The sequence below is a fragment of the Amblyomma mixtum genome, chromosome 9 (genome assembly GCF_055824585.1).
Source record: "Amblyomma mixtum isolate Tamu chromosome 9, ASM5582458v1, whole genome shotgun sequence".
Taxonomy (NCBI): domain Eukaryota; kingdom Metazoa; phylum Arthropoda; class Arachnida; order Ixodida; family Ixodidae; genus Amblyomma; species Amblyomma mixtum.
The window spans coordinates 42,381,391-42,396,304 of record NC_143020.1 but is presented as its reverse complement, the minus strand read 5'-3'; the positions used below and the strand labels follow the sequence as shown (position 1 = coordinate 42,396,304).

At 50.1% G+C, this 14,914-nt stretch overlaps 1 pseudogene; it reads right to left on the bottom strand.

Moving 5' to 3' along the window:
• Positions 1-7,898: 7,898 nt before the first annotated feature.
• Positions 7,899-13,395, bottom strand: LOC149328853 (uncharacterized; annotated as a pseudogene).
• Positions 13,396-14,914: the final 1,519 nt, after the last annotated feature.

Below are 14,914 nucleotides of genomic sequence, written 5' to 3'. Positions count from 1 at the left end.
GCCGATTCAATAAGCAGGTGAAGAATCGTTTTTCAGTGGTCCGTAAATTGCACTCACGAAAAGCGAGGCATAGATGATCGCAGCAGAGTGGATATGAAATACGGAAGTTGAAACTGCTGGATGCAAATCGTGGCATTGCTCGTGATTTTGATATTTCGTAGGTACGAAGGTGTCTCTTCAACGGGTAATAAACAATATTTAGTTTCGATGTGCGCATATTTATCCTACCTTTGTGTGTTCTCTCCTGCGTAGCACGTGAGTGTTCTTACAAAATAACAGCAAAGATTAGCTTTTAAAGTGCTTTCTATGATATAAATCCTTCATTGCAATGATCCCAGCAGTTATTTTCTCTGATGAAGTGAGTTTTTCTCAAGAGTATAAAGCCCCTGTCGAGAGTAATAATAAAATAAAGGGCGAACAGTCCTAATATAGATTTTAAATTTCATACAGATTGTTTGGCCCTGTCTGAAGCAAACTGCTGCAATGTTGCCGAATCGAGTGCAAGATTTTTTCACGTAATTTATGTTTTTCAGTCCATGGATCAAAGTTGAGATTTTTTTATACCCCGAATGGCGCGCAAGTGTTGAACTCGACAACAAGGAAGTCGTTTATGTTAAAAGAAGAGGTGGTTTAAGAGACGGTATTCCGCTCAAGCAGAAATTGAATAAAACCGTAGACCTTGGGACCTACTACTCCATGGGTATTCGGATCACCGGAAGCAACCGCTGTCGCGTAAGTGTTTCTACTGTGCAGCAAAATAATTGTTTTCTTTTAATGAAAGATATGCCGTTTCTCGTGCACCGAGATTTCAAATGCAGTTTTAGATTACTTCCCCGCCATTGATCAATATCATACCGGTGTCTCGAAAAAACTGGCAGTTTTATTTGATTGGTTATTTATTTTAGCAAACAAAACGGAAGAAAAACGTTCATCACAATTACAAACCTGGCAAGCATGGTCTGCTCTGATAAATAGGAATTAGTTTTTTTGTTCCAGCGAGAAATTAAAGCGGCACTCAAACCTGTTCTCGGCATATTACCTGCAGACGCAGCAGTGCATATCTGACGTGGTTGCCTTGCCATCTGCAATGAATTTGAAATATTTATGAGTGACCTCCGTGCATAGTGGCAAAGCAAAAAATGGCATCGAATTTATTTGGAATTATAACATGAATGTCGGGGAGATCTGTTACTGGAACCTAAAAAATTTCTCTACCATCCATGAACACCTCATTCACCAGCAGCGAGAGCAGTAAGGTGGGACCGAAATTGACAGTTAAGATTGACAGTTAAGATTGAAATACAATACATTGTTCCTAATATGCTCATACACAGACATTCCGCAAGGCATTGAGCTTAGACGTGGTGGTGTTCATCGACCACGAGATAGCCAGCTCTAAAATTCACGCCAATTTTAAGAGGCATCCAGAAAAACAAACTAGAAAACAATAATCGGAGCAGTCGGGAAGGGTTAAAGCAGCCTGCTACCCATGACAACGGGGAAGGAGCTCTGAATTTCTACTCTGATTAAATTACCACTCCCGACTGTGACCGCAGAATTCATACAGGAATAGGTTTATTAATAACTTCGTATGGCTGGTGCAGCGGTGGCTGCTCCTGCGAAAGGAAAGCAGTATGCGGCAAAAGAAGCCGGAAGTGAGGAGAGGGATCAAATTTCAAGATATGAGCTGTCACAGCTGTCAAAATTGTTAACAAGAGCATATGCAATAAGGAGTGTAAAATAGCGGACATGGAGGAAGAGAAAACTGGAAGGACATCTAATTGTGATTATCCGAGAGTGTAAAGACCGTTAGAAATTTATTTCTAGGTTCAATTGACGACCACACATTCAATTTAAAGCATGCTAAGGACACATTAGCACACTCAGTGCATGGGTGAAGATACTGTGTATTATCAGACAAACATTTTGAATTTGTTAGAATCTTTTGAGGAAGACATCTTTTTCTCTCTCCCCTTTCCCACTTCCCAATCGTTCCGGGTGGAAGGCCGCAGGGGGCTCTTCCGTGTACCTAGCTTATCTGGTTACATGGTTCTACCCATAGAGACCGCCTTCCGACATTTCTCTTTCTTGCCTCTAAGCCAAGAGAGGTTTTTGAGGCAGCAGGTCGCAGATGGCTCTGCCGTGTACCATGCTTGGCTGGTGACTTTCAGCCTGCCATTCACCAGAAGGCACACGTGTGCCAAAGCCGGCTTTTAGTTCGAAATGGTATTTAGTTGCTCTCTTATTAGAAACAAAGAGAAAAGATAAAATGGGAAAAAAATTAGGCATGGAGAAAAAGTAGGTACACATAACAGGAGGTCGAACAAAGGAATATTTCTTAAACTTTATTCTGCAGTAAACGGTGTAATTTGCGCTGATGTGCAGCGCGCCCCAATTATTGAGGCCTTGTCTACATGCAGTAACAGTGCCAAGGATATTATGGTCACGGTGGTTCGGTAATGAATACTTTGAAAGCATTGTTCCAAAAGAGAAACTTTGCCGCCCTCAGTGCCCAGTGCCTCACGACTTCAAGGAAAGCTTAAGAATAAAGATTGTCCCGTTGATTTAGTCCTAAATATAGTGTCCTTAATGTTTTCGGAGATTGCGCGAAAGTACTTGAAATCCGTTACCTGCCATACACTTACCGCGTCATATGAATAAAATTCTTGAACGCTTCACTTCCATAATCAGACATGAAAAATGCGGCAGCAATTGTGCATGAGCGTGAATTGAACGCATCCATCAACTAATTTATATCGTTGTATAAAAGAAGTTCAAGTTACTACTGACAGGAAAGGAGACGGCTGGGCGTGAACAGTTCAGTCCGAGAAGCCTGCTATGTTGCACCTCTAGTATTGGCATTTTTGTTTAAACCCGCCATACATAACCCGGGCGTGGAAACTCCGGGCTGAGAAACGTCCGACCCCAGCTACCTACCGGCCATAGGATACCTTTCGCTTGACGCTACGTCGCGTACTCGGGACTTTGCAGCAATTGAGCTTTCCCTGTCATCATTCAGGCACTAGAACCCGCAGGTGCGGTTCGCCCACGTGGAAGCCCTCTTCCATGTGAACAGAGTCACCTCGGAGACTTCAAGGCTAACCACCTACTTTTGCAGCCTGTCTCCTGAGGTGGCGCAAAGACCGCGGAGCTAATTTCTGGGCCATTAGCAGATGCCCCATACCATCGCATCTAGCACAGCATTTTGAATGCACCGCTGTGTTTGAGAGCGTGCACCTTAAGCATCTACTCACCAGCGAAGAGCTTGGAGATCGCCGCCCATCCCAGCTACTCACTGGCATGCAGCAGCTCCTGGCAGAAAGCAATGTCGACTCCAGCGGTGCATTGTTCACAGAGCTCCTCTTTCAGGCCTTATCGGAGTGTACCCGTCTCGACGTGGACGTCGGCATGCACCGCCATCGCCTAATACACAGCAACCCGTGCCTTTCCATCACTGGCGTTATTTCCCCTGTCACTTCCACTGGCATCCGCAGCCTGATTCTGCCATGCCCATACGCAATGGTCCAGAAAGACTTTCCTGGAGTCACGAAGCCCTGGAATATAGACCCGCCACCCAAGCACAGCGTAACCCTTCAGGTCGCTAGAGTGGACCATCGCTTGGTGTACAACCACGCCGTCTCTTCGGTGAGCGCCTGGCGATTTCTGAAAGACAATTCGCGCACATGCTCCAGCCGGGTATAATACACCCTTCGTCCAGCACTTGCGCTGAACCCTCAATTTGGTGGACAAAAAAACCCCATGAAAATAGCGGCTTTGCGGAGGCTAATGCGCGCTCAACACTCACAAAGCCCACGATCCCTATACGCTTTCTCGCAGCAAAGATTTCATCAGGAACTTGAAACGATGCAAGGTCTCTAGGAAAGGGGACCTCGTAAAGGCGCTTCAACAAATCTCCGTCAAGCCAGCCGATATACCGAAGACGGCCATCACTACAGGTTCCGGCCTGTTTGAGTACGTGTGCATACCGTTTGGGCTTGGCAACGGACGTTAGATTTTTAACAATTTATTGGCGAGGTGATGCCTTGAATCTTGGCTGTATTTCCCTACATTGATGACATTCTCGTCGCAAGTCGCACATCAAGATCACTACTCACGCCTTCGGAAACTCTTTGCTCGCATTCAACTATTTGGCCTGGCAGTCATTGCCAACAAATCTAACTTCGGTCTCCCTGGCACGACTTTCTTGACCACCGTATCTCGGAGTTGAAAGCTCGTCCATTGCCCCCCTCCCCCGTCCACCCGCACACGTTAAGGTTTTAAAACTGTTCCCAATATCCAGCCCCATGCGCATGCTTCGAGAGTTCTTAGCCCTCCTCAATTTCTCCCACTTTATTCCGCACATCGCCGAGTTTCAGCTCCCCCGGACCGACCTCCTTAGCACAACCAAGACACCTCATCCGCGCTTCCCTGGTCACCTGAGGCTCAATCTGCTTTCATCGCTGCTTAGCAAGCTATAGTCTTATTTGGTCCTTCTAATTATTCGGAGGACCAACGTGCCCACTCGCGCCTTGGCGCAACGCGGGAACGTGGGATGATGTCCACAAGCACTGCAGACCAGGGGAACTCACCCTGGTAGGCTTGTATCTCCCGATACGAGTTGCTACTTCATTGATTCTTCTGAGGCGGAGTAAGCAGCATTCCGGTTGCTTTCGTCACACGGGATGCGGGCTCCATCAAGTATAATAACTCCGAGGCTGTACAGGCAGCTCTTCAGTCGACCACCCCTCACTGAATGAGGATCACGGATATGCGGCAGTTCCACCGTCACGGGATCATTTGTGCATCGTCAGACCAGCCACGCGTGGCGGACCTACTCAAGTACCTCTTCATCACCTGTATTCATTCAAGTACCTTCATTCAAGTACCTCTTCATCACATGTGTTCCAAAGGGATAGTCCGTACTGTAGACCCAAGGCTAAGAGCGTTTGTGATGCTAGATAAACTACGGCTGGCGCTTTCACCGTTCACCGATTCAGCCGAATGATGTACGGTACAATGATACCGAAGGAGACAGCTACGTTTGCGGGGCTGACTTGCCTATCCTCAGCGAAGGTGTCACCTTTGATTTTCCGTGTTAGTCAGTTCACATCTTGGCATGTGCAGTGCCGCCATTTCTGGAGCTTTGGCCACCGTGCTTAGGCCTCTAAATCTAGTTTTGATTGATGTGCGTGTGGAGAGAGCCACGACTCTGCTTGGTGTTTTCTGAACATGAGAAGTGCTGTTTGTGTGGCGGTGGCCACTCAGCAAGCCATTCCAACTGCCCAGCGCGGGCTGAAGAAGCTAAAGTGCTGGAGTTAGTCGACAAGCGGAGGTGCACAACACGCGAGGCATTTGCAGCTATACAAGATTGGGCACCTGGCTATGCAAGTGTGGCAGCGTTACATGCAACTGTTGTTGTCTCCTCCTTGTTGCAAGCAAAAGCTGCCGCTCTGGAGAAAGCAATGACGAGTGCCATATATCGTATAGTCGAAAATATATCTGCGCGTATTTCGTAGGTCATGGCAGCTGAGCTGTCCACTTAGTTGCAAGTCTCCACTGCTCCTCTCTGTGGCACAATCTAAATCTTTGGTTGCAGCTCTCCAACCTTTTTTGCAGACAGCTACCAATCCACTATGTAAAACTTAATCACAGCCTTCGTGTTTTTCACGGATGCCTTGGACAACACTCGGGCCGAAAGAATGGAATGGGCGACAGGTGTACTCACACAGACACACATTTAATATACCCTACGCGACACGAACACTACCACACAAAACTAACTAAACTAACACAAAACACAAATGCTACCAATAAACACATTCCGATGATACCCAGTCTACTAGCGTTCGGTGTTCGTGCTCGCAAGTCGATGCTGATGAAGCGTTGCATGTGTCCAGTCCGTGGCATCCAGGTAGCCGGCGTCGAGGTGGTGTTCGAAGAGCTCAGGCTGGCGTCTCTGGCGGCGTCGTTATCGGTGTCGTATGAGCTCCCTGTCCTAGTGCCCCTGGAGGCCATGCTGGCGATGTAGGCGCTGTGGGCGCCACCCGGAGGGGTGCCAACCGCGCTGCAGGCACCCCTGGCCGAAGCAGGGGGTTGCGTCAGCCATTGACTCCCCAAAACGGGCTCAGGAACAGCAAGAAGTCTACGGTGCGACGCCGTAGAGCACGAGATCACCGGAGCAGTAGCCCGCGTTGCTCTCTTCCAGTCCAGGTGTTCCTGGACCGCCAGAACCACCGCTTCTCTGTTCTTTCCCCCGTGCCACGCTATCCTTCGCGCTTTTATAACCTTGGCGTTGGCACACGTCATCCTTGTCGTCGTCGTCCAACTTCTTTAGTTCATATTTCTATTAAAACATCCTATAATATGTGACAAGGGCCCCCTTTCTCAAAAACTGCTCTGATCATCCTTATCTTCAAGCCTTCCAGCCAGCCCACTATCTTCGGTGGTGATTCTAGACACAGCACACAACACACCGCAGATGTCAAGCACACACCAAAAGCACACCACTGATACAGCACACCAAACTGCATTTACGGAACATTAACACACCGCTGCCGTTGTCCATGCGCTGTCCTTAATAAACATGTTGACATCCACAACCAACTCCCTTGTATAAGCACACAACAACATCAAAACAACAAAAAGATACAACCCAGAGATAGCCAAATCTGTTTAGTTAGAACTCGTTCTTCGTATTTTTCAACATATTTGCATGAAAAAACTTGGTGCTATTTAAGAATAATTCTTAATCCCTGTCATTTTTCTTCTACGTCACAAGGCGCTTCCATTCCATCAGTTACTTATTATGATCCGCGTGTAGCAGGATGAGAACACAGTCGCCCGGATTCAGGTTTCTGTGAGATGCGTTCTTGTCGTAGTAGCCCCGAGAGCTTTCGCGCGCCATTTGCAGGCCTTGATGTGCAATTCTGCATGTTTCCTCCAACTTGTCCCTGAACTCAAGAAGGTATGTGTATGTTGTGTTGAGATCTGACGCAATCTCTTTATTAGCCCACAGCTCCTTGAGTATTCTAAGTTGACCCCTAACGGTTCTCCTATACAACATCGCGAGAGGCGGGAAACCAAGACTCATTTGCGGTACTTCGCGGTAAGCCAACAAAAGAGTTGGGTGGTGTCTATCCCAATCAGTTGTCTCTCCTGAAACATTTTCCTGATCACATTTTTGAGGGTGCCGTAGAACCGCTCTACAAGCCAACTACACATTGGATGGCATGGCAATGTTAGTAACCTATTACTTTCAAAACGCGGTTAACCTCCTTCATTTGCTCCGACGTGAAGTTCGAGCCCTGGTGACTGAAACTTTTGCTCGGTAACCTATAACGCGAGAACATCTCCACGAGACCCTCCGCCACTTGGATACTGAAAATAGTCTTCAATAGAATACAGTCAGGAGAACGAGTGGCCACGTCGACCAGGGTAAACACATCTCTACTGCCTCTGGCGAATACTGGAGAGATGTACCCCACAATGATTATAGCCCCTCTTTAAAACGGTGGGTCGATGGCTGGCATCTTGCACAGAGGTACGGGACAGACTCTTCCTTTTGGCACTGCGATGACACACGTCACACGAGCAAACAAACCGTTTAACTTCACTCTGTACACGTGGACAGGAGAACTCCTCGGTGATTCTAGACACCGTTTTCCGAACACCCTGGTGTCCGGCCATAATGGGGTCATGTCCTAAGGATAACACTGTCTCTACCATATCTTTCGGGAACACCAGATGTTCTACCTACCCACCTTCCCGAGCTAAATATGCTTTCCCTGTGCAGAAGACCGTTTACCAAATAATATTCGAATGATGTGCTAGTTATTTTTCTTTCCACATTTTCTCCACCTCTTTCGAAGCAGGCTTTCAAGGTCGGGTCTTATCTTTGCCTAATTTAAATTTCGACCGGTGTGACGCTGAGACACATCGCAACGGGCGTAGAGTGGAAGCTGCGTTGCTCTGGCTGTCACTTGTGCTCTTGTCTCCACTGCCGATGAGAAACTGACTGCCCCGTCACCCGCCTGAGCTGTCGCGGGCCTTTCCTCTTTGGGTGTTCCTCAGCGTCGAGTAACCTCCACTCGGGATTGAAGTCCTGGACACTTCTTGCACCCGTAATGACTCCCAAGGTGAGATCGTAGATTGGCGGTTCTACGCGTTGTGCAACTACCTGTCCAGTATAATACGGCGTGGGCACTACAATCCTGGCTTCAGGAAGGTACCTGACCGTGCTATATACAAGGGTGATGGCCGACGCTTCCCTTGTAAGATCCTCGTCCTTCACCAGGCTTCTCCGAACCAAAAATATGTTGGCTCCGCTATCTTCAGGCACCAATATAGGACGGTCCCCTATTTGCCCGGCGATCGCAGGCATTGCTGCTTTGGACTTGGGTGTTCCACTCACCGCCTCATTTTCCAGCGGCGTTTGCTGTCTTTTAAGCTGTGGAACTAGAGGTGGTGTGACAAGTTCTACCCGAGAGTCGACAATGCTTGCAGCGCGGTCCTGCATTCTAGTCCTGAAAGTAATGAGACAAGTCGCGGCATGGCGCACGTATGCGCTAAATTGAGAAACCGGCTTTTGGGGATAGAGGGGCATGGCGCACATGGCACACGTATGCGCCACGTATGGGGATGGAGGGGCATGGCGCACGTATGCGCTAAATTGAGAAACCGGCTTTTGGGGATGGAGGGGGAACCTTCAGCTTCACAATCCGCCGAGCTCAGTTGGCTTCAAGCAGGCGAAGCGAGTGACGTGTTTGAGCGTGTACCCGTGTTTCGTCGGTGGGTCACGGAAACCATGGGGCCAACGTTGGAACAGCGCGAAAGGGTGAAGCTTTGCGTTAAACTGAGTAAGTTACCTACCGAGAATCGGATCGCAAGTGTTTCCATGGCATAAAGCATTTATAAACGGCCATGAAGAGGTTCACGATTAGCAACGGTCTGGGGGTGCGTCGACGACAGTTACAGGTGGTAATGTTGGCTGTGTCGTCCTGAATATCTTCACGGCCCTTTGTAAATGCTTTGTGCCATTGGAACACTTGCGATCTGGACATTACATCATTCCCGCATGATTTCTTGATCATCTCAAACTTCTCGGTAGGTGACTTACTCAGATGAATGCAATGCCTCATCGCATAGCGCTGTTCTAGCGTTGGCTCCAGGGTTTCCTCGACGCAGCGACAAAACAGGAGTACACGCTCAAACACGTCCGCTCGCTTCGCCTGCTGGAAGCCAACTCAGCTCGTTTCATTCTAAAGCTGAAGGTTCCCCCTCTTTTCCTCCAAAACCGATTTCCCAATCTAGCGCATGCGCGCGCCATGCCGGGACTTGTCTCATTGCTTTCAGGACAGACCCTGTATATTGGCACTCATCCACAGTATGTCCTCTTCTCTTACAACCTTAACACACAACCTGTGCCTTTTGGGCAACGCTATAAGTCCCACCGTCTACTGCATGGTGTCCCACCTTGCCAGAGAGGAAATAACTTACTGTAGCCTTAGATGAACCGCCATAGGCTCTTGGTTTTGTCAGATCTGTGTCTAAGACATTTTGAGTTCCCTCCTTTGCGTTACTCATATATCTCGGCTCTTGACCTTCGGGTATTTGGTCTGCAGTGTCGGCAACCTCTTCCAATGAACACAACTTTCTTTCTTTCGCGAATAGCGCTAGCTTTTTACTGCAATATGCTAAAAACTACACTCTGTCACCAGATTGTCACGCACCCTTTCAAAACCCTTTTCTAAGTTTAACATATGAAGCCACCTATCGAAATAGTTGGCCAGCCTGTAGCAAAACTGCTTAGAGGTTTCAGAATCGTCAGGTTTCGCGATGCGAAATCCCGCCCGAAAACCCTCTGCCGTAATCGTGAATCTTTGGAGGAGTTCCTTCTTGACTTTCTCGCAGTCCATAAACTCAGCAGCAGGCATCCACCCGAACACATTCAGCGCAGCCCCGACTGAACACATGCTCAATGCCGTGGCCCATTCGCTGCGATCTCAGCCTTGCCCCAAAGCTATTCGCTAGAATGTTTGCAGATATGCGTCCCAATCTTCTCTTCTGTCGTCAAAAGGAGCCTTAAGCTTTCTTGGACAAACTGTGGCCGGTCTCGGAGATTCTGTACCCGCTAACGAACGCTTAACATCGTCCATGATCTCCTGAGGTCCTCCTGCGATTGCGCCTGTTTCTACAAAAGAAACTCCATCTCCCTCTCTATCCTTTTTTTCTCTCCTTCTTCCGTCCCGCGAGCTCTTTTAGCCTCCCGCTCTTCTGCCTCGCAACCGTCTGCGCGCGCTTGTGCCCTTTCCACTCTCTGCCTCTTTGCATCCACGTCATAGAGAGAGAGAGAGAGAGAAACTATATTTTAAGAGGAATTCGGGGCACACCCCAGGGTCCCCGCATGACCCCACTGCACTGAATTGTTTATTTTCTTAAGGTCCATAACACTGGCAGCCCGGCCGGTGGCGATGGTCGGCACAGCCAGGCCCTCCGAGAGCAGCAGGTCTCCCAGTCCTCCCAGGTCTTGAGGTTCTCTAGCTCCCGCGGCGTAGGGTCCACCGGGCAGAGGGAAAGAATGTGGAGGGAAGAGGCGAAGGGTTCTCGGCAAAGGGCGCCTGCCGGACTGGGGAAGGAGGGATAATAGGGGCTAGGGTAAGGGGTGAGGGGTGAGAGTGTGTCTGTAGTCTGTGCACAGAGTTGCTTGTTTGTTATCTAGGAAGGGGTGCGGCAGTGGATAGAGGTGGCGTAAGGCACTGCAGGTCTACGTCAGTTCGCTGAATGAGTGCCTACGCTCCTTCGTGAATCCCCGATTCGAGGCCACCTGAGCCCGGTTTAAAGAACCTCGAGCTGAAAGGTTGGCGGCCTCGTTACCGGGATTCCCGGAGTGCGCAGGCACCCATATCAGCTCCACATGGCGGGGTGGGGGTGCATCAGGCGAGTCCAGTATGCCAAAAGCAGGGACATGCACTTGGCCTCGAGCAAAAATTAGAATCGCGGTGTGAGTGACTTAAAATACACCGAGCTTCCGTGCGGATGATAGCAAGTGCAATGGCGGCTTCTTCTGCGGCCTCTGGGGAGGTGCCTGGAGGGAGAGGTAGTGTGAGGGTGGTGCATTAAAGAGGCGTCCACCCCAGCTGCTGTCGCTTCATCACCCGTGCAGGCAGCGGCCACCCATACGACGTCCGGCTTGTAGCCGTACGCTCGATGGAGTGACTTCACACGGGCTCTGCGGCGCCGCTCGTGGTGGGACGGGTGCATATTCCTCGGGAGCGGTCTGATGAGGACCAACCGGTGAAGGGGTATTCTGATTCTGGGACAGTTCAGGATATACCGACCTGTGGAGGTTTGTGTGAGCCTGATGTATTGGGCCTGTCAGTGGGGTCCCATCAGTTCGCCGAACGTGTTGTGGAGGCCCAGGCCTAGTAGTCTCTGTGTGGGTGCGTTAAGGGGAAGATGAAGTGCTACCTTGAATGCCTGGCGAATCAAAGCACTCAAGGTGCTTATGTAATGTTCAGAACGTTGTAAGTATTGGGTAGTGTACAGCACACGGCTGAGGACGTCATAGAGCGCATCACCTCCTCCTTGCTTAAACCTAGCTTGAGAGTCATTTCTAACGTTTTTACCAAATCAATACTTTCTGCCGTCGAGAGACCGGAAAGATCCAAAACAAAACAAAACATTTGCTGACGATTACGTTACTGCCTGATACGAAATTTGAGTGCAGCTCATCAGCTGTGCACCTTTTCGATAGATGGAGGAGAAGAATTCGAGCGAGACATGCGTGTACAAAACAGATGACTTGTTATTTTGCACACATTTTTCCTTTTTCACGAAACACTAAACTAACAGTTCTTGATCGCAATTAAGGAAGCTTTGTGGTTGTTGAAGGATATACGCCCCACTTGCTGCAGCAATGCCTGGTTCCGAAATACGATGTCACTGCAAGTATTTCGCGATGTTGTCACAGCCGTCGAAGGCGTCGCGAGCGAGAAGAACAGCATGTTCTCCCGCATAAATGGTACGAAATTCCTGCCTTTATATGTATATAAAAGTTCCCACTTGCCCTGCCACCATGGCAGGTGGCAGTTATGGTTGATTGCGAGAGGTCGCTCATTACTGTCAGCCCGAACGCAAGCAGCTAACATCTCTCTCCCATCACATCACGTACCTCTAAGCGCGATTGAGGTGTCCGTCTACCCAGGGAGCCAGTTAAGCGCAATTCCTTTCCTTAAAATGATCGGAATCTAAACGTTTTCAACGCCAATGGCAATGAAAACAAAGAACGTCGATGGCCTGTGGCTTCAGCGCCGCGTTTCTGGCACAACGTTGTTAATGCCTGCAGACCACATCTATCATCACCCCACCTACCAATAAGCGCCATTCAGGTGTCCACTGACCGAGGAAGCCAGTTAACCGCGCTTCCTTTCCTTAAAATGGCACAACATACTCAATGCCAACGCATGGTTGTGGTGGCAGAAAGCATTTCTGTACAGGTATACTACAGGAGGTTATGCATGAGCTGACCCAGAGGGGGCCAGCCCTTAAAAATACTAGGTGGAGGTCCCTAGTTCGGGACCCCAGTGGCATCGGCCGCCACCCGGACTCGCGCGACTAAGGCCCGTTGGGCCTGCAGGTCAGAGCAGCCGAGTAGGGTCGCCTCCCAGTCCTCCCGGGTTGGGTTGGGGTGAGGGGGGATAGCGCGGTTGGAGGGGCAGGCCCACACCATGTGGTAGATGTCCGAAGACTTCTCCGCAAGGTGCGGACAGCTGCCCGAGAAAGAAGGGTCGAAGTGTGAGAGCTGCCGGGCACAGCCAAGTATTAGTATAGAGGCGAAGCAGAAGCCGTTCCTTCACCTTTGAGAGACCTATACAAGGGCGGGGTTAAAGACCATGGCCAGATTAATAAAGTAAAACAATGTCTTTGAAGGAGTAAGCGGGAGTGAATTCGAGTTCCTGATCGTCAGGGTCGGAGGGGAATGTCCGATGAGAGAGCGCGCGGGCGGCGGCGTCAGCTGCCTCATTTGCCTCAAGGCCCATGTGAGCGGGAGCCCAAACAATACGCCGGTGCACGGGGTTACCGGTGTAGACGCTGTTTTGGAGAATGCGGTAGGCTAGATACGGTACCCAGCCCTGCTCGACGTTCCGACATGCTCTCGCGAGTCGGAAATAATTGTTTTTGAATTGGAATAAAATGCAGTCAACGCAATGGCGACCTCCACCGCGTGTGTTATTTTACGGGCTCGGAAAGTAAGGCCGTTCACTGTTTTGTAATGGTGGACGACTGCGGCTGTGTGTCATCCCCCATGGTGGGGGCCGGAGGCATCCACGTAGAATACGCCGGGTTTGGATCCATAGTGACGGGCCAGGGCTTCCACCCACGCCAGGCGCCGGCCATTACGGTCCTCACGGTTCATGTTCGCAGGAAGAGGGCGCACGTGGAGGGCGCATCTCCACTGGGATGGAATCCGTACGCGCTCTTCCATGAGAGTGGTGTTTTGGATGTCTAGTCGGGCAAGGAGGCGGCGACCCGACGATGTCTTCGAGAGACGTGTGTATTGGTTAGTCAAGTGGGCTTCACGGAGCCCCTGAAATGTGTTCACCATGCCCAGCCCCAGGAGGCGCTTGTTGGAGGTGCTCACGGGGAGGCCTAGAGCCCGCTTAATAATTTTGCGGAGGATGACTTCGAGTGAATCCTCGTCTTGCTTCTGCACGTGGAGGTATGGAGTCGAATGTAGAATTAGACTGGTCACGAATGCATGCGCCAGCCGCAAGGCGTCCTTGCATCGTATCCCCCCGCACTTGTTAGAAACCCGGCGGACCAAGCGGCCCACCTGGTCCCCCACCTGATGGAGTTTGGCCAATGTTGTTTCTGACCGTCTGTCTTGATGTATGAAGAGCCCCAGTACCCGGACTTCGATATTTTCAGGGATTGGACCTGTCTTGAGAGAGAATAAAATTTTGACTGTGCACTTTGGTGAGGGGCGTATGTGCAAAAATTCAGTCTTTTGGGTGGAGCATTGGAGGCCGCAGCGGCGAGCATAACGGTCCACGATGGTCGCCGCCTCCTGCAGGTTAGCCTCTATGTCTCCAAGGGAACCCTGCGTGTTCCACAGGGTGATGTCATCGGCGTACAGCGCATGCTGCACACCGGCGACAGCGCCCAGCTGGGCCGGAGGCGCATCATAGCCAAATTGAATAAGAGGGGAGAGAGCACCGCGCCCTGGGGTACACTGTACCCCTGGTTCCTAAATGAAAAGGGCTATGTTCCTTATCGTGGATTCGAATGTAAGATTGTCTGTCGGTTAAAAATTACGGAATGTATTGAAAGGCATTTCTGCCGCAGTTAGTTTGAGAGAGGTGGGTGATAATCATCTCGTGGGTAACGCTGTCGAATACACCCTTCAAATCCAAGGCGAGTACGACCTTGTCATCTTAAGGCATTCGACGGGGTGGTGGTGGTGAAAAACATTTATAATGCAATAAATATTTACAGAGAGGTGATTGGGGTAGGCCCTATTGGCCCTTTCCCCTAACAATACTAGGTGGAGCCCCTATTCCGGGGCCCCATTGGCAAGCAACGCCGCCTGCGTCCGGTGAACCAAGGCCTTTTGGGTCTTTAGGTCCTGACAGCCGAGCAGGGCCGCCTCCCAGTCCTCTCTGGTGGGGTTGGGGTTGGGGGGGATAGATGGGTTTGACTGACACGCCCAAACCATGTGGAAGCTGTCAGCCACCTCCCCACAGAACTGGCACGCGCCATCAAAGGATGTATTGAAATGTTTAAGCACCGCCGGGCACAGTACAGTGTTAGTAAGAATTTTGATGAGGAGGCGCTCGTCAGCGCGATCCAGACCCTTACAAGGGGCCGGGTAGCGCCGGTGCTCCTCCTTATAGTAATCGGTGATTTGTTTGAATGT